The 22655-nt window shown below is 33.2% G+C and overlaps 1 protein-coding gene across 6 annotated transcripts in view; it reads left to right on the forward strand.

Moving 5' to 3' along the window:
- The first annotated feature begins 437 nt into the window (after nucleotides 1–437).
- Nucleotides 438–22655, forward strand: part of LOC126765275 (cAMP-dependent protein kinase catalytic subunit 1) — a 79415-nt gene continuing 57197 nt past the window's right edge. For 3 of the 6 annotated variants that reach the window (XM_050482984.1, XM_050482989.1, XM_050482983.1), the window contains exon 1: nucleotides 492–691. The gene's annotated coding sequence lies outside the window, so the exon portion shown is untranslated. Of the gene's footprint in view, nucleotides 692–22655 lie in introns of all 6 variants that reach the window. The other 3 variants (XM_050482986.1, XM_050482985.1, XM_050482987.1) reach the window with 3 other exon arrangements.

Raw genomic sequence — 22655 nt, forward strand, 5'->3', positions numbered from 1 at the left:
TACTATATGTCAGGAGAAATGTTTTCGAGATTTTCGCATATAATTTTCAAATATTAGCAAATTAAAGGGCGTAATTTTTCAATGTTATATGAATTTTGTGGTTGAATGCCACACTGATATTTTTCATTCTATTTTTGGATGAGTTTTTCTATGTCTCGTTTACTATTGTTTTAATAATAATGAGAAATGTTTTCGAGATTTTCGCAAATAATTTTCAAATATTAGCAAATTAAAGGGCGTAATTTTTCTATGTTACTGATATTTTTCATTCTATTTTTGGACGAGTTTTTCTATGTCACGTTTACTATTGTTTTAATAACACTGTGGATATAAACAGAAAACAAAAGGCGACTTAAATTCTGCTACGATGGAAGTGTGAGTTAAACTATGGCTTGCAGAGACTGATAGTAATATTGGCAGGTTTGAAATGTATCGATTATCTGTCTATCAGAAAAATTTCATTTTACTCAAAATCGATTATATTTATTGTCGTATGTGTAGTAATTTTTTTGTGAAGCTGGTAGAAAAGTCGCCATTTTGCTAAGTATGTGAAGAGTTCATAGATGCACACGAACTTTTTTATTTTAAGTAAAAATAGAAAACTTGTGTGGGCCGACGACATCCTAAGTTGATCGTTAGTGAACGTTGATCTTAATAGTGTAAGGGGGTAAACAATGAAAAAAAGTGCAAGGTGTGTTTTACAATGGAATATCACTAATGATGTATCAATTTATATACGAAATTGTTTAATGGTGAATTTTAAAACGATAATATACATGCCTTATATGCTTTGATCTGATGAAAGATTTGATCTGTTTAGTAGTCCATCTTATGTTATAAAAGTATTTGCTTATATTAATACTACAGAATTATATATTACAATAATAAATACATAAATAACTTCTAAAATATGAAAATGGGAAATTGCAATGGTATTTGAGAATACCATCATTAAGAACTTTGAATGCTTTTTCTTGTCAGTATAATTTAATTTTTTTTTTGAACTATAGGGTATAGAAGTCGTTGTCAAGGTCAGCAGAGAATTATAGAAAAATTAATGGGTGAAATTTTTTCATACAATAAAATGGTACCAAGCAATCAAAAAGAGTCTTACTATACGTTGTAAAAGGAATGAAAATAAACAAAAACATGATTATTCGGGGCTGGACTTTAGAATAGCATCGCCCGATTTCGGGTATATGGGTATCTACGGATAAGGATTAAAAAAATATATAAGTACATATAGTAGACGCTCACTATAAGTTTTTGACATATTTGCATTTAAAGTTCAAATTTTCAGCTATTTCAAGTGCGTGTTCCTGTTATTTATAATGAATTTTGCACATACATATATTTTTAGTGTTATATCTACTAACTTTTCCATAGTTCAGTTCTACCCATTTGTTTTGTTCTTAAAAAGTAACTTCAATTCCATATTTAGCTTTCTTTGAAAGCCATTTATTCATAAGTTACGAAAATGGTTACAACCAAGCAAAAACGAAGTGTTACAATATTTTGTAAACGAATAAAAAATTAAAAAAAAATATACCGTCAATATAAAATTCTTTATCGTGTAGTGAGTAGTGTAAAATCTTTCAGAAGGTCGCCACGCTAAAAGAAGTTCAACGCGAAAGGACTGAAAACGTCTAGGTTGGTCCGACCAGGGTATTTTATTTTTGAAACATGGTCGAATGTTGTTCGAAACAAAAAACTACAAACACCTCGGGGCTGTGGTCTAGGATAGCATCTCAGATCAAGTATATACATATATATATATATATAGAGTTGCAGCACAATTCCGGGCACGATTCCGATTACTTTGGCGGAGGGGTAAAAAAAAAATTCCGTATATATGTGCGGATAGGGGAGCTTCTCCACAGAAGAAATAGGGAAATGTTTAGTTTAGTATATCATTTTGAAGAGGTTTTGCGCAAAGGGGGAGGGGGCTGGCTACCCCCCTCATTTGAAAGGTATTGAATGGAGCTTTTGAATAATACCACCCTTCCCCCTCTAGGACTACGGGGGGCTCTAGGGCAGCCTCCTGAAAATGGTGTAAAATCGCAGTTTTTCCATACAATTTTCACAAATTATTATAAAATGTAGGTATTTTTACGCATAGAGTGACTCTATGTTTATTATTTTTATTATTTCAATGCATTAAAGTGGAAATCCAATTTATTTAAATAATAAAAACACTGAAAATTAAAAATTGTATATGTATCGGTAATACCAAGATAACCCAACCAACCATTTATACAAAACCCTGAAAAGTGGGCAATATATTACGTCTATATAACGAAAATTTTGAATAAAAAATCGCGCGATTTTCATTATAATATATTACATTGAAACAAGCGCCGCAGGCGAAAATTTGGAATAAAAAATCGCGCGATTTTTTATTCAAAATTTTCATTATATTTTCAGTATGATATATTACATTGAAACAAGCGCCGCAGGTTTTTTATTCCAAATTTTCGTTATATGGACGTATTCTGTTAATACTTTCAACCTTCGATCCGAAACGAGTCCTATGTAAAGTAACCCAAATGTATATAAGACCTACCATTTTGATTGGTTGGGTTATTACTGTCTTCCTTTTGTGCTTATTTTCTTCGTCGTTTGACAGTTCATATTCAGTAATTTTGCTTACATTTCAAGGAACAGTATAACACGTAATTGAAAGCTGTTTTATTTATTAAATTGTACATAAAATTGCAACTTAAAATTCATAATTTATCATTAATTCAATGAAATATTTTGCAAAGAATGTATGTGTGTTAAATTGGTTAAATTTTTTGCAAGCAGTGCAACAAAAACTTCAAAAGAAGAGAGCCATTGTTTGAGCAAATGTGAAAATGTGCGTTTTTTGCTTACTTATATCTAAAAAACAAATTAACTTTTAACAATAAATTTATATTTAAACCAAAGTTTAATTCATTGGCTATCCGTGCTATATAAATTTAAAAAAATCCGTGCACGCATTTAAGAGGAATAAGCAGTGAAAATGATAAAATAAAGTAAACCCAACCCAAGAAATATCCAAAAATATAAAAATTACTTTTATTTTTTAAAATATTCACGATTAAATGTTCAAAAATTTGCACTAATAACACATGGTATTTCTCTATGTTACAATAAATTTTTTCACGTTTTGCACTCTGTATATTTAAATATACACTCTAAACATTGAAATAAGTTCACTTTTATTTTGCTTTATTTTACCTAAATTTATTAATTTAAACTTCACTTAGCACAGTCATCGTTGAAAAGGTTTGATTGTTTATAGTTATGAGGGAAACGAGCCTTGCGACATCTTAAACAGCAAATATGTAGGATTTTTAACAATTTTTCTTTGTTTGTTTTTTCGCGTGATTCTTTTTTCTATATTAACTATACTGAAGTACTTTTGCGTAGTACTCCTTTCTGCTTTGGCCGCCTTCGCCCGCGCTTTTAAAAAATAACCCTGGTCGAGCGAATACCCGGGGTGACTGAAGTACTTTCGCATAGTACTTTTTTCTGCGTTAAAATAAAAAAAAATATATTGAGTTTCGTTTCAAAGTGGTTATATTTTTTGGTTATCTTGCACTGATATTGAAACAAAATTTGAGTTTTCGTTATAAAATGGTTAAATTTTGTTTATTATATCTGTTAGCGCTTTCCATTTATTTTGGGTTGGGTTTACTTTAGTATCTCATTTTCATTGCTTATTCCTCTTAAATGCGTGCACGGATTTTTTTAAATTTATATAGCACGGATAGCCAATGAATTAAACTTTGGTTTAAATGTAAATTTATTGTTAAATGTTAATTTGTTTTTTAGATATAAGTAAGCAAAAAACGCACATTTTCACATTTGCTCAAACAATGCCTCTCTTCTTTTGAAGTTTTTGTTGCACTGCTTGCAAAAAATTTAACCAATTTAACACACATACATTCTTTGAAATATATTTAATTGAATTAATGATAAATTATGAATTTTAATTTGCAATTTTATGTACAATTTAATAAATAAAACAGCTTTAAATTACGTGTTATACTGTTCCTTTAAATGTAAGCAAATTACTGAATTTGAACTGTCAAACGACGAAGAAAATAAGCACAAAAGGAAGACAGTAATAACCCAACGAATCAAAATGGTAGGTCTTATATACATTTGGGTTACTTTACATAGGACTCGTTTCGGATCGAAGGTTGAAAGTATTAACAAAATACGTCCATATAACGAAAATTTGGAATAAAAAATCGCGCGATTTTTTATTCCAAATTTTCGCCTGCGGCGCTTGTTTCAATGTAATATATTATACTGAAAATTTTGAATAAAAAATCGCGCGATTTTTTATTCCAAATTTTCGCCTGCGGCGCTTGTTTCAATGTAATATATTATACTGAAAATCGCGCGATTTTTTATTCAAAATTTTCGTTATATGGACGTAATATATTGCCCACTTTTCAGGGTCTTGTATAAATGGTTGGTTGGGTTATCTTGGTATTACCTGTATATGTATCGGTTTTTAATTTTCAGTGTTTTTATTATTTAAATAAAGTGGATTTCCACTTTAATTCATTGAAATAATAAAAATAATAAACATAGAGTCACTCTATGCGTAAAAATACATACATTTTATAATAATTAGTGAAAATTGTATGGAAAAACTGCGATTTTACACCATTTTCAGGAGGCTGCCCTGGAGCCCCCCGTGGTCCTAGGGGGGGAAGGGTGCTATTATTCAAAAGCTCCATTCATTACCTTTCAAATGAGGGGGGTACCAAGCCCCCAGCCCCCTCCCCCTTTGCGCAAAACCTCTTCAAAATGAGATACTAAACTAAACATTCCCCTTTATTTTTGATAATACGCTGTTTTGTATATAAGGTGACAATATACATATATAATATTACTATATAATATTTCTTATTTGTTTAGTAAATTAAATGGGGAAACTTTATACCTGAGGCAGACATGTAGTAACAATACCATATATGGTACAAATACCATATGTGTGTCACCAAATACCAGCAAAATACTATATGAGCAATGTAGTATTTTGCTGGTAACAATACTATGATGTTTCATTGTGGTATTTGTATAAACACAGCTAAAAAAAAGGTAACAAACTTTGCTAAAAGCTTTTACACAAAAGCTCTTCGAAATATTCTGTCAAAATGACTTAAAAAATTAATTATTGAAATAGAAAACAAAATATTTTTCACAATTTCTCTTCCGGAAAAGTAGACAATGTCTCATTTTATGTGAGGATTCTAGAGAGACTTTAACCAAACCAAACCAAATAGTAACTTTAACATATTTATTTTATATAATATCCCAGGATTTCGGGAATAAATTGGTCGGATAGAGGAGATTCTCCAGATCACGAATATATATGGTTATAGCCGCAGGAAGCTTATAGTTTTCGAGTTATTCGCGTTTTAAGTTGAAAATTTGCAATATTTTAATTACATATTTTCGATATATAAAATTAATTTTGCACTTCTATTTTTCACTTTTATATACGCTAACACATCACTTATTCATTTGCACACATTTATTTTATATAATATAGTGCAAAAATAGCTTTTAATAAACATTTAAATTGTTGTTGAATTTGATTATTTAAGAATAACAAATGAATTACAAACTGTCATATAATCAGTGTTACCTTATCGACATCATTTGTAAAATATTTAAAAGAAATAGAGTAAACTGATTATACCCCAAATACGAGAATCAACATCCTATAAAAACCATAACCCTGGCCGATCCAACACCAGGGTGTGTCAAGTTTTTTTCGAGTAAAACTCTTTTTTGCGTTGCCGGCCTTCTGCCGCGCTTCAAAAAAAAAAAATAACCCTGGCCGATCCAACACCTGGGTGTGTCAGCTTTTTTTGAGTACAACTTCCTTTTGCGTTGGCGGCCTTCGGCCGCACTTCAAAAAAATAACCCTGGCCGATCCAACACCGGGGTGTGCCAACACCAGGGTGTTCCAGGTTTTTTTTCGAGTAAAACTCCTTTTTTGATTTTTACTCATCATATAGCAAGAAAAGGGATAATGATTTATGTATTTGGCGTATAAACCGATTTTTTATTCGTTTGATAAATGTGTAGATATGGCAATACTTATTGTTTGACAACACGGAACACTTATTGTTATTGTGCGTGTAATAATATTTATGTAAAATATAAAATGGTTATTTTAAGCAAATATCTATAATATTAATAAAAAATAAATATGTAGAAATATTGTAGTGAAGTGTAAGTGTATAAAAAGTGCATAATATGAAAAGAAAAAGTTACTATAAATTGAGAAATTGCCAAATTAAATTTGCGAAATTTTCAACTTTAAATGCATATATCTCGAAAACTATAAGTTTGCGGCGGCTATAATTATATATTTTCTTAATCTGGAGCATCAGCCCAATCTAACCATACCACTTTTAACCTTGAAATCGTGGGATGGTATACTAAAGCCGACCCAATTAAATAAAGAACAAATCCATATGAATGGATAGAGGAATTTTTGGGAAAAAAGGAGTTTCAGCGAGTTTCCTTATTATAACATGGCAGCGCTCCATTTCGTCGTAATTGTTATCACACACATGATGTTCACTACGTATGTAAAATGTAATTTTTCAAATAAAGATTTCTTCGGTAAAAAAAAAACTGTTAAAAGTGTAAAATGTGGATTTATTTAAAAGTATATAGTTTCATTTAATTAATTTGAAGTGAAAAATGTGAATGTAAAGTGAGTTTAATGTGGTAAAATAGCTTGTTGAAATGTTCGATTTTGGGAATTTTTAAGGTCGAATATCTCGTAAACTAAGCGTTTGCGGTACCTATAACCCTATATATTTTTTAATCAGGAGGACTTCCTATTTCCAACTGTACCTTCAAATCGCGGCGCCAAAGAAATCGGAATTGTGCCCAATTCCGATATAAATGGGGTATGTGCTGATAGACGATTTATTTTATATCAAATAGTGCAAGAACTTTAATTCTATATAAAACTAAACAAGCAAAAAATTAGTGTACCATATTTTGTAATGGAATAAATATAAGAAAAGAAAAGATTATGACGTCATAACTAAATTCATTATCGTGTGATGAGTAATGTAAAATCTTTCAGAATTCTCATTATCTTGATAAATCCGGGTGTTGGATCGGCCAGGGATATGTTTTTAAGCGCGGCCGAAGACCGCCAAACCAAAAGGGAGTTCAGCGCAAAAGAACTGAGCACGCCCGACCGAGGGTTAATATTTTGAAGCGCAGTAAGAATTCTATGCGGATAACTAATGTGTTATACTTGTGTATTTCCTGTCACTGGGGTATTATTTGTTTTATTTATATATACAGATACAAATTTAAACGCTTATAGTATATCTCACAAACTATGAACGTAAGGTAGCACTGATTATTAGTGAGAATGCAACACTTTTGTTATTCCGTGAGCAAAAATAATTCAACAGAAGTTAAATGTTGAAAATAAGTTACCTCCTCTATCCGGGGTATGTAGTGATAGGGGAGCTTCTCCTGAGTAGGAATATTCAAAAATAAAGTTCCTAACTCATATATTTTTCAAAATATTCCCGATTAAAAATTCAAAAATTTGTATTAATAACACTTAGTATTTCACAATGTTTCACTAAATCTTTTCACATTTTTCACCGTATATTTAAATATACACTCTAAACATTGAAATAAGTTTATATTTCACTTTTATTTTGTTATATTTAACCTAATTTTATTAATTTAAAAATCACTTAGCACACTCATCGTTGAAAAGGTTAGATTGTTTACAATTATGAGGAAAACGAGCGTTGCCACATCTTAAACACCAAATATGTAAGATTTTCAAAGATTTTTCTTTGTTTGTATTTTCGCTGGATTCTTTTTTCTATATTAACTATAATAAAAAATACTTTTCAAGATTTTTCAAGCTATAATTGTTTTGAGTTGTGAACACTTTTTCCTTATACAGATACAAATTTAAACGCATATAGTATATCTCACAAACTATAGGTTATTCACGAAATTCTGGGTATACTAAAGTTTTCCCAAAAAACTAACCAGCAGTTTGATTTGAATAACTTAAAAACAAATTACATATAAATTAATAATAATATTCATACATATATGGTATATAATTAACTCCTTTATGTTACTTTCATGTGCATAAAGCCTTTTGTAGTGGGCACCTGCCTGACTCCTTATTTATTCGGCGACGGTATTCACCCTTAGGTCTCGATGAATTTCAGCGTTTCTGCAGTACCAAGGAGCATTTACAATGTCTCTTAGCACCTTGTTTTGAAAATGTAGTATAATAATAAGGGGGTATTCTGGTTTAGAAAATCGAAAAAATCGTTTTTTTTTCATATTTTTATAGTATATGTTCCTAAGAGGATTTTTCGAAATTCAAATTATTTTCCGAGATACAGCTTATTTTGTGACTCCGACTCCGACTGCGCGCGACTAGTTCTCAAACTTTAAACTCGTTTTTCTCATAACTATTCTAGAAACGGTGTGCATGATATCTCAAGTTCTACTCAACCGATTCACATGAAATTTTACACAGAGCTTTCTTAAATAATTGTTCAATTCACAACCTGTCGTAAAGCATCGTAAAATTATAATTTTTACACTTGTTTTTTTATAATTTTACGATGCTTTACGACAGGCTGTGAATTGCTCAAATATATATATATTTTTTTTATTTTTAAAAAAATCCGAACCACAAAAAACGGAAAATACGAAACTTTTTTTTAAAACCTACGCCATTTTGTAAAAATATTCGTTTTTTTTTCAAAAACGTTTCGATAACTACACTTTTACCCTTCACGGATTTCGCATAAATTTTAATTTTAGGTCACGGGAAGGATTTATATCCTGCACACCAGGACAAACCTTTGTTTCATCGTCTCTACTTCTACCTGCACTTTTTTATTTATTTATTTATTTATTTAATTAAACCAACGCCAATCGGCAATATACATTTGAATAATTAATATTTAATATAAGGGAAAATACAACAAGACAAGGGTAATAATATTAGTTATAAAATTCAAGTTTGATTAATCAATGATAGTTGAGTAGCTTGTTCTTCGTGGCTGTGATGAAGTTACTATATGTTCCTCCATAGAAATCCAGGTCGTTATGTAGCGAGTTGACAAGGTTTGCAATGCGATTGAGCGGTCCATTCACAACATAGTTTTTAGTGGATTTAGTGATTTTAAGCAGACGTTTGCGTCTTAGTGTTAAATTTACAGGTGCAAATTCGAAACTACTGTTGATCTCAGGTGCATCAATGAGTCCATTCACCACTTTATAGAAAAAGGCCAGATCAGCAATTTGACGGCCTAAGACTATTAATTTTGTACTGACAGCAGATTTCCTCCATAGAGATGTTCCGCGTTGGCTGGGCATGATGATAAATTAATATCTTACACATTTTTCTCTGGACTTTCTCAACTCTACTGATCAGAATATCTGTATATGGAGACCAAACAACTGAGCCGTATTCCAGGGGGGATCCCATCAGGTCCCGCACCTTTTTTTAGGATTTAATGATGAAATTGATCTAAAGACATTGTCAGTGGTTACCTCTAAGTTATCTAAAGTCGCGTGTAGGGACAAATCCTGGCTGCTGTACCTCTGTCTGATATACACTTTTAAAGAAAGCAGCGAATAAGTTGCTGACTTCCTCACACTGAGTTCTTTGCATTCGCGTCTGAGTTGGCTAAATTTTTTATAGGTCTGACTGGATTCTTTGTTTTTATATATTGAATGAGCTGCCTTTTTTAGCCTGACTTTGCGAATTAATTCAGTTGAGAACCAACATGGATAATTACTTAGCTTATTTATATAGACTGGTACGTGGAGCGAGATACCATCTTTGATTATCTTGTACAAATAATTGACTTTATCGTCTAGAGATTCATGACTGTATAACTGTGACCAATCGGTCGTTAAGAAAAATGTGTTTAGACTTGCGTAGTCCGCTTTTTTAAATGATAACGATGGTATATTAGCTGGCTAAAACCAGGTAATATGTCTATTGTGACTTCTAGAGCTGGGTGATATTTCTCTAAAGACGTGATGGACTGGGTATTTTGAATGCTGACATCAAAATTGGAGAAACAGAGGTCCAGCAATCCTTGATGTTCATTTAGAATGTCGTTGAATTGTGTGCATCCCAGCGATGCATAGACCTCATATAGTAAGTTTTCACAGTCAAGGCGGGGAAAGTTGTAATCACCTATGACAACGAGCTTGGCATTTTTAAATTTTTCTCTCAGGTAAGATATTTGGTGAAGATGAGTGTTATAAACTTCATGTGTTGACTGTGATGGCAGATAAACACATCCGATTATTATATCTAAAGTATTGCACTTAACCTTAATAAATACTTGCTCCAAACTATTGTCAGGAGTTGTGATGAGCTCAGATTGAAATGAGCGTTTTATTGCTATAAATACTCCTCCGCCACGTATATACCCACTGGTTGAAGGGTTTCTATCTTTCCTGTAAATTGAATAAGTATTATCTATAATTTCACCATCTAGTACAGCTGGATGGAGCCAAGACTCGGTGATACAAAATACTTAAGTGTTATTGGCTGACGACGATGTTAGGAACCTGTTTAGTTTTGTTCTCAGTCCCCTCACTTTCTGATAATTAATTATCAGCGCTGTTGGATGGGTTCTTCTTGGTGAGCGGGCGAAAATTCTTAGTAACGATCTTAGGAATGAAATTGATATATTTAATGGTTTTTGTTAAATCACCACCCTTTATTATGGCGTCAAGTTCAGCTCTTAGGTTTTTAAGAAGTGTTAAGTCAGACTTGAAGGTAATCTGAGGTCCTTCTGCTTCAGCTGTTGATTTCCATTTGAGAATAGTTAACGCATCATCTGGTGTTGGTGTTTCACTGAGTAACGGCCGTGTACGGCCAGCTAACGGACGACCAAGTCGCCGTATTCTAAAATTCATTGTGTTGCTAGCGAGACTGGGTGGTAGTGCTGCGAGGACTTTTGTTCTATCTTCCTCCAAACGATCTTGACCATCGACTTTTATTGATTCAGCCACATTCATGGCTATTACATTTGATTGGCGTTTTTCCCGTTCAGCCAGTTCAGCAATAATATCCTCAGTGGATACAGACAAATCAGGATGAGACTTGAGTTTTTCCTCCACTAATGCAATCCTGTTATTAAGACGAGTACACTTGTCAGTTAATGTGTTATTTTGCTTAGCAATTTTATTCACCTCGTCTCTGATGCTAGCCACATTACCTTCCATAGATGTCTTGAAACGATCAAATTTGGCTGCAAAGCTGTCTGCAAGAGACTGCAAGGGATTGAAGTTTCTTTTCAAACAAGTCATTAATTTTATTCATTGCTACCGTGTCATCGTCCGAGGTATCAACTGCATCCTCAGGAATAATTATGCTAACCTCACTTTTGCAGGAATCACATTTCCATGTGGGACCATTCTTTTTAGTGATGCGAGCGATCTCGTTGAATTCTTTTGTTGACAAGGTGGTACATTTAAGATGTACCCATGTACGACAGGATGCACACATAAGACTTGCTTGATTTTCCTTAATATTTAGAGAGCAGGTGCTGCACGTGTGTACAGTCACGTTTTGTTTTTTAGGAGGCATATTGATTAGTTAATAATACTACGATTTAATAATTAGATTGATTTACTGGCGGCTTGTAATGTTATTTAACACTTAGCACACTATAAATTAACAACGTTAAATTAATTAAACAATACTATTATTTGTATTTTGACGAGCGATAAAAATAAACACGTCAGCTGTCTAGCCCTCTAGCGGTATATATATTTTTTTTTAATTATTTTGTAATTTAATTTTTTTTCTTATATTATTTATGTTTTGTATTCTTAGAATATCAATAAAAAGCATCTAAAAAAAGAAAATATATAATTATAGCCGCCGCAAACTTATAGTTTTCGAGATATTTGCGTTTAAATTTGAAAATTTCGCAAATTTAATTAAGCAATTTCTCGATTTATGGTAACTTTTTTTTTCAAATTAAGCACTTTTTATACACTTACACTTCACTACAATATTTCTACATATTTATTTTATATTTATTATTCAGATATTTGCTTAAAATAAGCATTTTATATTTTACATAAATATTACACGCACAATAACAATATGTGTTCCGTGTTGTCAAATAGAAAGTGTTACCGTATCCCAAACGATTGAAAACAATAAAAATAAATAAAAAAAAAACTCAAATGCAGGAAAAAAATAACTCTGGACGATCCAACACCTGGGTCTGTCAGGTTTTTTTTGAGTAAAATTCCTTTTAGCGCTTCAAAAAAAATAACCCTGGCCGATCCAACACCGGGGTCTGTCAGGTTTTTTTCGAGTGAAATTCCTTTTAGCGTTGGCGGCCTTCGGCCGCGCTTAAAAAAAAATAACCCTGGCCGATCCAACACCGGGGTGTGTCAGCTTTTTTTGAGTACAACTCCTTTTTGCGTTGGCGGCCTTCGGCCGCATTTAAAAAAAAAATAACCCTGGCCGATCCAACACCAGGGTGTGTCAAGTTTTTTTTCGAGTTAAACCCTTTTTTGCGTTGCCGGCCTTCTGCCGCGCTTCAAAAAAAAAATAACCCTGGCCGATCCAACACCGGGGTGTGCCAACACCAGGGTGTGTCAGGTTTTTGTTGAGTAAAACTCCTTTTTGCGTTGGCGGCCTTCGGCCGCACTTCAAAAAAAATAACCCTGGCCGATCCAACACCGGGGTGTGTCAGGTTTTTTTCGAGTAAAATCCCTTTTTGCGTTGGCGGCCTTCGCCCGCGCTTCAAAAAAAATAACCCTGGCCGATCCAACACCGGGATGTGTCAAGTTTTTTTCCAGTAAATCTCTTTATTGCTTTTTACTCATGAAGCATAGCAAGAAGATAACGAATTATGTATTTGTGGTATAAACCTATTTATTATTCGTTTGATAAAAGTGTTATGGCAACAGTTATTATCTGTCAACACGGTACACTTTTGTTATTGTGCATGTAATGAAATTTGTGTAAAATATAAAATGCTTATTTTAAACAAATATCAAAATAATTACTGAAAAATAAATATGTAGAAACAATGTAGTGAAGTGTAAGTGTATAAAAAGTGCATAATATGAAAGAAATAATTACTAGAAATCGAGAAATAGCAAGATAAAATTTGCAAAATTTTCAAGTTTAAATGCAAATATCTCGAAAACTATAAGTTTGCGGCGGCAATAATTATATATACACAATTAATTACAATATATATTACAAATAATTATATGTGCATTATGTATTTTCTTGATTAAAAAAGTACAAAACCTGATATCAAAATTTTGGGATGAAGTTTGCAAAATAAAAACATAAAGTGGTGACAAATTTCAAATATATGTAATAAGGAAGTTAAATCAAAAATTGTCTTAGTACTAAATATTTATATGTGCACATTTAATTTTTATTTTTTTAATATTCTTAATGATTATGTATATATGATATTAATAGCCAATATTATTACCATTTTTCAGTATTACGGAATTAAGTCGGGATGGTATCTAAACCACCAAGGATTTAAGGTGGGCTGGATCAATATTGGCCCATTCTGGGACAATTGCCTTTTTAATGTCCTTGCTGTCTCAAACTGTTCTTGAACACTTTGTCAGAGACGAGACTCCAGAGGATCTCAAATGGATTTAGGCCCAGTCTTAAGGCGGACCAGTCCAATACAGGAATTTTTCGCCCCGTAAAGATGTATTTGGTGGCCTAAACTGTGTGTATTGAAGCATTGTCCTACTGAAAAGTCTTGTCGCTGCCTTATAAATTGCCACCAAATTCTATTAACTCACTCTACAGAAAACCCACATATATTTGAATATCATTAGGGTAGAGTGTAGCACATATGTATATGGCTTTCCCCTATGGCAGAACGCAGCCTATACCATCCCACTGCCACCACCAAACCCTCGCTTAAAACAGGATCGCCGATCCTGGCGCATATCTCTCCAATATCTTTTGCAACTATCAAGGCCATCTAGATTGAACTTCTTTTCATTACTAAAAATTACGTTATGCCATTCTTAGCATCAAAAACGGTACTTATGTGCAAACTTCATGCGAGCCTTCAAGTGTCGTTATGAAGGCTTGGATTTAGGCACCATGGAGGTATGTTTCAGTAATGGATTTTTATGGATTATTTGCACTATTCGACTATCAGTTATTTGGAGACCCATACGACCTTGAATTTTTTCGCTACTCATTAAATCAACCACAGCAAGTCCTTGTATTTGCCGTTTGCAACGCAAATCAATGTTGCTTTTCCGCCCACTTCGTCAAATTTTACCATATTAATTTAAATTTTTTAGGTAATTAGAGATGCAGTTCCAGTGCCGGTTTACTTTTTCTGCGATATTAGTGATATTCGCACCGCTATCATGCATTCCTTTAATGATACCTTGTTCATGGTCTGTCAAACTGGTTTCATGAGGCATGTTAACTAACCAATATCGAAATATTTAAATTAATTTCACCACTTTGAACAATTACATAAAAAATATAAAATATATAATAAATATCTCAAACTAATTTTTGCAACTTAACTTCCGAAAACGCTATTATCAGCAGTTGCAATCATTTCGCACTGATGTGCACATATAATTATTTACTACGCAGCACCGAAAGCTCACGCACATTTTGAAAGCAACGGTACAACGAATGAAAGGAGATAGCAAAAATTTTGGTCATTTCACAACAACAACATATCACCAAAGAATTGCTCAATTTCAGAAACGGGATAGTTTTTCATATATGGCGAAAAACAGGAAACCTACTTATGCACATATAATTATTTGTGTGAGGTAGGTATTCTTAATCTGGAACATCAGCTCTATCCAACCATACCACTTTTAACCCTGAAATCGTGGGATGGTATACTAAAGCCGACCCAGTGATTCTTTTGTTTGTAAAATTTACATGAACCGATTTGCCACCATTTTTTAGTCCAACTTACGCGTCGGAGACCTTATAAAGTACATATATACATAAATGATCAGTATGTTGAGCTGAGTCGATTTAGCCACGTCCGTCTGTCTGTCTGTCCGTCTGTCTGTCTGTATATATACGAACTAGTCCCTCAGTTATCGTTTTCAAATTTTGCAAACGTCATTTTCTCTTCAAGAAGCTGCTCATTTGTCGGAACTGCCAATATCGGACCACTATAACATATAGTTGCCATACAAACTGAACGATCGGAATCAAGATCTTGTATGGAAAACATTCACATTTGACAACGTATCTTCACGAAATTCGGTGTGAGTTATTGTTTATAGAAATATTGTAATATCGGAAGAAATTGTTCAGATCGGCTCACTATAGCATATAGATGCCATACAAACTGAATGATCGGAATCAAATGCTGGTATGGAAAACTTTTGCATTTGACGAGATATATTCACGAGATTTGGTATAAATTATTTTCTAAAACACCAATGTAATCTCCGAAGAAATTGTTCAGATCGGCTTACTATAGCATTTAGCTGCCATACCAACTGAACGATCGGAATTTAGTGCTGGTATGGAAAACTTTTGCATTTGACAAGATATATTCATGAAATTTGGTATCGATTATTTTCTAAGGCAACAATGTAATCTCCGAAAAAATTGTTCAGATCGGATTACTATAGCATATAGCTTCCATACAAACTGAACATATAGTTACTAAAAGAAATGCACCTGTGTAGGATATATTAGCTTCGGTGCCGCCGAAGTTAACGTTTTTTCTTGTTTTTTGCTGTTTTTTCGACGCATAGTATTGCGGTGTCATCAGCAAAAGTGGTACTGTTTTGTGCTAAGTCTCTTGTATATAGAATATGTTTCAATTTCTTTTAGTTTAGAGAATTCATTTCCTTGTTTTAGTCGGAAAAATCGCAAGGTTATATATGATTCTAAAAGAGCACAATACTCAATCGGAAGACATGATTTAAGTGACAAGACTTCTTGCCACACCTTGTCGAACGCTTTCGCAACGTCAAGGAATACAGCTGAGCATACGTTTCCATCCTCCAGGGATTTTTCTATTTCGAATGTTATTCTATGAATTTGTTCTATTGTTGAGTACTTTTTTCAAAAACCGAACTAATGCGATGGGGTTAACTGCTTTTCGTCAATTATTGATTTTAATCTTTAATAAATTAATTTTTCAAAAAGTTTTGAGATTTTTAGAAGTAGTGAAACTAGTCTATATGACTAGACTACATGAGGATTCTTTCCTGGCTTAGAAACCATAACAACATCGGCAACTTTCCAAAGGCTTGGAAAAATGTTTCAGACGGATTGCTATATTGAAAAGATAGGTGAGCTTCATTTAACATTTGTATGATACCTGCTTTAACACTTCAACTGTAATTAGACCGAGTTCAGCTGCTTTTTTAACTTTAAGCTTTTTAATTTCACTTTTAAGTTTACAAATGGCGATTGCTGGAATTGTTGCATGATCCTGTTGAATTCTACTGAGGAACGCGATTTCACTATTCTCATTTGGACGAAAGATTTCAGCTAGGTGTTTTGCAAATGCATTAGCTTTATCACAATCACTTCTAGCCCATGTATTGGAAGTATGTTTTAATGGTGCAACGTCGTTTGTTGGACGTTTCAGATACTTCGTAATCATCTTTTTTGTCAGCGGATAGATGTGATAAATATTTATTAATTGACTCATTCTTAATACGAGCGATTTTTCGTTTTAATTCAGGTGTTGCCTTATTAAGGTTGGTTTTGTCGAGTGGCGAGCCTGTTTGTTGCCATTTCCGTCGTAACTTTCTTTTCCTAATTAGGAGGATTTTTATTTCTTTAGAGTAATTTGAACCTATATTTTTCCGCTTTATATCCAGAGTACTATCCCAAGCTGCTTGTTGAACTTCTTCTAACTCTAGTTGTGATTTGCGGACACTTTATTCTGTCTGAAGTATTTGTTTGAACGAAATCCATTCCGTATTTTTATTATATAGCTTCAAAATAAAATCTCTTTTAATAACTGTTTTCTTAAATATTAGATATAATGGGGAGCTGCCTGGTGTAAGTCTCGCCTTTTAGCTGCCGTTAGGTGAGATCCCCAGTAAAAATGTTTCGCATTAAAGTCGCCCCCCATAATAAATTTCTGTGGATGTATGTTGAGAAGTTTTTATATTCTTCAATGAGGATTTTGTATCTCTCTAATGTAATAGTTGTGGTCTCAATATTGTGCGTACTGATTTTTCTATCCTCATAATGTTTAATGCTGTTTTTGCAATGCCTTTTCTCGCACCATTACTAAGGTGGATTGTGTGATAGATATCGTAGCTTTTTAAAGTTATATGACAGTGTCTTGTAAAATCATTATATATACTTATTTGTATTAGACATACATCTATTTTCTCGTTTTGTAAAATAAGTTGAAGCTCTTCTTGGTGTTTTAATAGTCCATTTGCGTTTCTTCATTAGAATTAAAAGTAGCTAAAAATATGTTTAAAGGTTCTCGTGTTTTCCACTTGAGTTTATTTGCGACGTTGATAACATTTAAACCTTGTTCTTTTATTGGGCGCGTTTGTTTGTCTTCAAAGAAATACCATGAAGCTCTCGAGTCTGACAACATTTTTGTCACCGATCTATAGTCACTACTTGATGTAACGTTTACTTTATGAATGTCGTTATTTAATAGTTTTAATAAAAATGCACATTTAGTATTATCTTTAATTAGGTTATTTAGTTTTTTATAATTAGCGATATTAGAAATCATAATAGATGGAGGCCGCGGTTCATACTTCGATTTTTCATATTTAATTGTGTGGCTTTCGCCATTCGATGATAAAATATTGTTTTTATGATCACTTCTGGTGAAGCTTCGGCAATCTGTTTCCAGATTCTTCTACATCAGTTTCGTATTGTGATTGACTATAATTGGGTACAAGTGGGCGATTATTTTGTTCTTTAAGCTTTTGTTTTTCACTTTTTAATTGTTCGCATAGTTGTTCTAATTATTACAAAAAATTAGTGTTATTTTTTGTACGAATAAAAATAAATTACTAAGAAAATGTATATAGTCAATACAAAATTCATTATCGTGTGAAGAGCAAAGTAAAATCTTTCAGAAATTCCTTTCTCTATATCAAACGCGGTGTTGGATCGGCCAGTGTTATTTTTTTGAAGCGCGGCCTAAGACCTCCAATGGTGAAATGAATTCTGCCAGAAAAACTAATAATGTGTTATTTGTTTCCTGCCATGGGGGTATTATGTGTTCTTTTGGTTCCTTTGTAAAATATCTTGGTAAACTTACACTGATTATATGTTAGAATGCTATCTTTTTGTTATTATGTGAGCAATAAAAGATAATTGTTGAGTAAAAGTTATTTTGCACTATTTAATATAAAATCAATGGTTAGACGCGAATTAGTGAAGTGTTAGTGGTTATAAAAGGAAAACTTCCTCTACACTTACACACACATTTTGTTATTCTAGAATGCACCCACATTTATTCCAATCCTTGGGCATCGTTTCGCCCGACCATATTCTCCAAAGAAGCTGAAGATGCGTGCTCCTTACAGTTCTTCGCCCCGTATTGGAATTGCTCGATCGGCAATCCATCAGTCCCGCCGTTTGTTGTTTTTCAGACGGGTAATTGCTATTCGAACTTCTTCATGGTTGGGCAACGGAGCATCTGCTTCATTGACATCGATTGGGGAATCAGGTTCACCGTCTCCTGGTGTTAAGCTTTTTTTTAGTGAAGAGTTTGTGGATATAAAAGTTAAAAATATAAGTGTAAAACTCTTTATAAATCGGAGAAACACCGACTTTAAATAGTTGAATTTTTTAATTTTAAATGCACATATCTCAAAAACCATAAGTCAGCGGCAACTATATATATGTATATAAATATTTCCTTGATCTGGAGGACCCTCTCTATCCGTACATACCCATTTTATTCCCGAAATCGAGATAGTCTTCTTACTCGATAAAGCGTTACGACACTACTCATCGTACCAGCTGCTCTTTTGCCTTTTCCAAAAACCAATGGTTTCTTTTGCAGCTTTACATAAGGGGCTTGAAATGCCGTCCCACAGTTCCCTTATACCGAGTTGCTGATGAGTGCTCTCAGAGAGCAGGAGTGCAAGTAGAGAGTAAATTCGTTCGGCTCTCTGTTGTGATTTGCATCTTCTCGACGTCGAACTGCTCCGAGTCGATAATTAGACGTTTTTCGTCTATCACAGCATTATCCATCTAGTTGATGGCTTTTAGATCCGAAGACAGACAGGTAACTTTAGGAATGTTCCTGTGCTGGAATCTAGTACTAGAGATAACTATATTTCGGGCTCGGGCGAAATCAAACCCAATCCCACACCTAATTTGCGCTCTTGGCCACTGTAGTAAATGCCACAAGGAGCTACTTGCCTCAGTCCTTGTCCCGGCCATCGGATTTTTTGGACAGCTTATGCTATAACGAGGACATCAACTAGCTGGGCAGCGGTACTTTAACAAAGAAGGGACCGGATATTCCACGTACTAGCCCTTAAATCGTAATCCTTACTACGTTTACAAGAGTCGTCATCTAAAGGAAGGTTTCTCATTCGTGGCTCTTGTGGACTTTTCACTGGCGATGATGGGGATTCAAACGGATATTTTTTGGCTACCTATGCGATCCTTATGTAAAATAATCGTTTCCTGTCACCACAAAGTGCCATAACTAAGCAATAAATTGAGATGTAAAACTTGTAATTTGGCGAGAGGGAAACGGATATTTTTTCTCATTAGGATCATATATTTATGTAAACATAACATATCTCTTAAACTACTAAACTAAGCAACAACAACCAAATATGCTGAACGCAAATATTTTAAGGGGGTATTCTATCAGGTAATTTTTAAAGAGTCGTAAAAAAAAGGCAATTAATATTTTTACTATCCATTTTTTTGGTGTTTTCATTGATATCTTAAGAATACAAAAAGAAAATTTTACAAAAAAAAAATTTTAAATTAAAATAATTGGAGGGGGGGAGCGACAGGTGTAAAAATTTTGACACGATGCTTATCGGAACGATAAAGGATTATATAAAGAAGGTTCACACAAAATTTCAAGTAAATCGGTTGTATAGAACTTGAGATAATGCCGGTACCGTGTGGAAAAAAGTAGTTTCGAGAAAAACGCGTTTAAAAATTCGATACGGCCGAACCGGGCTAGGTACTGCGTCACTAAAGTAACTGTAGCTCTTAAAATAATTTTAATTATTAAAAATCCTTTGGAGGATATGTTCTTAAGGGTCTAAACTTTAAATATATGAAAAAAAATCGAATTTTTCAAAATTCTAGAGTAGAATACCTCATTAAGAACTTCTATCGACACTGTAAAAATTTATGAAAACGGCAGATAACCCCGTTCACCACCATATAAGGGTATTGTTCAAAACTGCTAAAAGTGCAATAAATCAATAACTATTTACGCTAGAGACAATTTCACTTCCATGATGGTATGAGAATGCTTTATGGGAGTCGGTGTAAAAGTGGACAATGGTCGTGGTACCGCCCATTTTTTGGTGAAATAACAAATTTGGTCGGCAAACCCACCGATTTCGACTACATTAAGTACGTGTTCTTCGCATATTTCTATGTCACAGTGTGAAAATTGGCGAAACCGCACTACACCCTCGCTTGCTTCCCATATAACACAATATTAAATTCCACTTTATTCTTTCGCTTTCGAGTAAACAAGCAGGAAGCAATTAATATAACAGGATACAACTTTGAACGAATAATGTGTTTAGTGTATGCCATCTTATAACTGAAAATTGTTCAAATCCAGCGAAAATTGTTCAAGCCCCTAGATGGCTATTATTTGGACTCTAGTACCTATAGTTGACTTTTGTTCAAAAATATTGGTCAATGTAAGAGTTATATAATTGAAAATCAGGGATAATCCTTCTCTGACAATAGTATGTCTGTATGTCAAAAATGGGTTGTATCTGGCCATATACCTAATATAAAGTTTTCGAACTCCCTGGTGACTTTGTACCGCATATATCACCCAATATGTGAGTTATCTAATGAAAATGAGAGCGTGCTTTACTCATAACAGTGTATCTTTCTGTCAAAAAAAAAAAAAAAAAAAAAAATCAGCAAAAAATTGACTTACATCCAATATAAGTAATATAAGGATTTTCGAACATCCAATTGACTTTACTCTATATGATTAGTTTTTTAGTATGTGACATGTTAATAGTATGCGGTATAATAGATAAAATTTGGTCGATACTACCCCAACTTCCATATACTACCTATAAGCGTTTTCGTTTTTCTAACAAACCTTATGTGTCTGTCTGCATATGAGTTATATGTATATAGTATATGTATATATTTAATTGCTCGGATTTTGATCCTCTGGTTGACGTTTTACACCTTAAAATAGTTTCCTGGCATTGAGTCTTGAGAGTTGGAAGAGTATAAAATGTGCGGTTGCACTCGAACTTAGTCTTCCTTACTTGTTCCAGTTGGTTTCACCAACCAATTTATGACAATGTGAGTAATTTTTTTTTTTTAATTTTTTGTTTTTTTTTTTTAATAACTTTTAGTAATCATTAAAATCAGGGAAGAGTAAATTTTTAGCCCGCAAAGTTAGCAAAGTGCGAACGAGGGCTAGATGATGGGAATATCAGTTTAAGGAAGGGAAGGGCTTAAAAAGTTGCAAAAAAATCAATGATATTCCTCCGAAACTTGATGTTCATGGCAGAATGTTTGCGGCAGAGATAAAGAGATGCCCAACTCTCCTGTCACTGGAAATGTGAGAACCCCTCACCTACCGAACTTTGACAGTTGATTGGATTGGGTAGGTTTTGACGTTTTGCAATTGGAATGACTGGAACGGCCATATTGTAATTATACCAAAAATATATGTGAATGGAGGATTTCTTGCCTTCGTTCAAGATCGTTAATAATAACTGTAAAACAAAGAAAATTCAAAATTTAAATATAAGTATTTCAGGAAACGTATTGCAATTTGATGCATAGTAGAATTAATTTTCAATTACAAATGATTAAAAACATTTATTAATTGAGAACTAACAGGCTCAATTCACCCTTTAAGTATAGAAAGATCAAAAGTCAGTCGTTTTAATATACCATAAAATCAAAAATATATAATAAATATAATTCAATATATACTAATTTGCAATCGTAATAAATGTTGCGTGTTTTAATTTATATGCCCAAAAATTCTTATTTTGTTCGATCTGGCCACAATGGAAAATGTTATAAAAACCGCCTATTTTGAGGCGCTCTCACACTGGAATAAGTTGGGTATCCCATTATTCATGGTTTGCGGCAATACTGACATTGTACACAAATTAAAGAGCGGAAATTTACTTCATATCGGAATTGTACAGTTGTGTGAACAAAAAAAGGTTAACATATTTTGCAGGTTTTAGAGTATCCCATTAATATTTGTTTCTATTTTCCTTTGTATGGTGGGAAATTCTAATCATTGTTAGGAAATAATTATATAAATTATGCTTGTATCTAAAAACAATTGTATTTAATAAGAAACCAACACATTTTAAAACTTCACAATACCATATTGTTGTTCCTTTTTTAGTCACACCAATGCATACGTGATAAAACTGTTAAT

Source organism: Bactrocera neohumeralis, unplaced genomic scaffold (genome assembly GCF_024586455.1).
Source record: "Bactrocera neohumeralis isolate Rockhampton unplaced genomic scaffold, APGP_CSIRO_Bneo_wtdbg2-racon-allhic-juicebox.fasta_v2 cluster10, whole genome shotgun sequence".
Classification (NCBI taxonomy): Eukaryota; Metazoa; Arthropoda; class Insecta; order Diptera; family Tephritidae; genus Bactrocera; species Bactrocera neohumeralis.